This window comes from Montipora foliosa, chromosome 14, assembly GCF_036669935.1.
Source record: "Montipora foliosa isolate CH-2021 chromosome 14, ASM3666993v2, whole genome shotgun sequence".
Taxonomy (NCBI): Eukaryota; Metazoa; Cnidaria; class Anthozoa; order Scleractinia; family Acroporidae; genus Montipora; species Montipora foliosa.
This window is the reverse complement of record NC_090882.1, coordinates 18,019,560-18,022,059: the sequence shown is the minus strand read 5'-3', so window position 1 is coordinate 18,022,059 and position 2,500 is coordinate 18,019,560. Positions and strand designations below refer to the sequence as shown.

Below are 2,500 nucleotides of genomic sequence, written 5' to 3'. Positions count from 1 at the left end.
GTTTCACTTCTGATTGGTTGAAAAAGTGGCGCGAAAACTTTGAACCAATCACTTAGTGAAGTAGATGCAAAACCAAAGTAATTCGCTAATTACTTTCGACACTCAATTGAAAACCGCTCTAGAAGAGGAAAATAATTGTGCGCCGCGCATTTTAGCACAATCTTGTGATACTCTGCGCAACAACGACGTGTAAATCACCAAATTTGAGGTTTTGAAGACAACGACGAGCGCTCAAATTATGTGAAACTTTTATTCTCTATTCTTACGCTGAAAGCGCTCGTACCAATTGATTTTAGGATTCTACGACATGAACGAGGTAGACTAATCGCGAAAAACTTACGATAGTGCAAAGTTATCGATGGTTTTCACGTGACGTCACAGCAGCCATGTTGGTGCACAGAGCAATAGAGAAAAAAAATCTTGGTAATTTAACTCTCCAAAACATAGGCCATTTTTTCCTATTGTGCTGTGCACCAACATGGCCGTCACATCACGTGATTGAAAACCATCCATATTTTGAGGTAACGTTTTCGCTGACGTCACCGTCGCACATCTTGAAGTCTATCATAATACCACGTGGACGGTGGTGATGGTGTTTACAAAAAGACGGAAGGTCTTTAGACGAGTTCTTGCAAATGATAAATTTTTTGGCTTCCAATGAAAGCAAAGTATATAAGTCTTGACAAGACTGACAGAAAGCAGGGGATACGGCAGTTTGGCCTTTTTTTCTTAAGTTTATGCCACTGGCTTTTTAAAGCAGTTAATCAATCAAATAGCATCTTGGTGCACCTAAATATAACCTACCCTTAATCATACTGTGGAAACCCTTGGCTTTCTCTGCAGTTAACGGAAAGCATTGTGTTTTTGATCACTTGGGATTTGTCTTCATTTGCAGTTGTTTTCTGTCTTTTGCTTCTTTTCTTTTACGTAATCTCTGCTCCGGTACCTGCAGAAGCTGCCAAACCCTTTAAATGATTTGGGCTAGTTGAAATTTGGTCGGTGTTAAGAATAACTAAATGTTCCCTATCAATCTTGAACGTTGTCTTGAGAGGCCTTATTGTATTAATGTTTGCAGAACGTTTTGATTTTAATAAAAGAAGCCTTTAAAAAAAAGGACAATGGTTGCTTATTGACAGCCATAGCGCTAACCCTTGCTCAAGTTCCTGAAGGTCTCAGTTTTGTATAATAAGCGGGCGAGTGGATCATGTTTTCTCGTCTCCAAATGTGAGAAAAGTGCTGTTTTTGCCAGAAAATAATTCAACAAAGAACTAAAATAGAAGCTTCTAATACTGAAGAAAGAAGAGTAACTTTGAAAACAACTTTGTTGCTCAAAGGGGCAAGGTCACGCTATTTTTGGTAATTTTGTTTAATTTTGTTAATTATGAGCTCTAAACGTCAAATTGGCAGAGCAAGAGTCTTTCATTTGCAAAATCACGGCCACATAACAAATGAGAAGGATTTTCCAGCTGTGTAAATGACATTTTGATATAGACTGATATAAATTTGAAAAAAGGTGGGCCGACGTTTTTCAAATTTAGCCAAATTCAATCCATTTCAATCCTCTCCAGTTTTGCCCATCCATGCCCCTTCTTGGCTTCCCTGTGTTTCGTTAGAGTTCTTCTATAGTTTTGAACAGTTATTTTGATATTTTAGTTAATTCTATGACCATTCGATCAGTGCTGAAATTGCCTAAAATTGCGTGACCTAGCCCCTTCAAGGTGAGAAATTATCAACGAGACGATGTTTACGATTAGTACCGCTAGCCAAATGTGTTGTTGCTTTTGTGGCTATTCATACCGGACCCGTACACCGACCTATATTTGCTATTCATACGGGAGTCTTCTTAGAATGATTATTACAGGTTCAATAGCAAAGTGACTCTAATTTTTTATTTACCCCCTTCGTCCAATGCGACAGGCCATCTGACCTGGCATGTGTTTCTCGCATTTAAGTCTAAGCTCCCATTCTAAGTAGCTCTGATACACAGTATATAGCAAATATAAGTCGGTGTACGTGTCCTGTACGGGTATATACCACGTGGCAAAACGAGTACAACATTTGACCGTTTTCAAATTTGATCCAACATGTCGCAAACAGGTTGGCCAAACGTATGCAGCATGTTGTGCCCAACAATGTTGCAAGCTGTTGCGTTGAACTGTTGCGAGCGCTTGGCCAGGTCTTATTGATCAAATAACGAATGTTCTTGCTTTGTCTCCTTGAAGGTTAGTTGAAGGTTGGAATTGAAAAGAAGCAAAACATTTCAACTTCGCCAAGTTTCGTTTTAACTCTCAAATATTTTAAGAATTTTCTGGACGTTTATTCGACTATCAAAATATATAATTTTGAAGTAAATTTTCATTCAAGTTGACTGATGCGCTTGTCTTGTTCTTTGTTTTCCCCTTTTTTTAAAAACAGTCTTTTATATTACTCTATGGAAAATTTTTGCCTGGCCGAAAATGTTTAATTAAGGAGGCTCAAAATAGTTTTAACAGTTTTCGCA

At 38.1% G+C, this 2,500-nt stretch overlaps 1 protein-coding gene across 1 annotated transcript in view; it reads left to right on the top strand.

The window, feature by feature from the left end:
* The window catches only part of LOC137984788 (CLK4-associating serine/arginine rich protein-like), a 27,418-nt gene extending 26,305 nt beyond the window's left edge, over positions 1-1,113 (top strand). The window contains exon 22 of the mRNA XM_068832071.1: positions 1-1,113. This exon is cut by the window's left edge and continues 1,582 nt beyond it. The gene's annotated coding sequence lies outside the window, so the exon portion shown is untranslated.
* Positions 1,114-2,500: the final 1,387 nt, after the last annotated feature.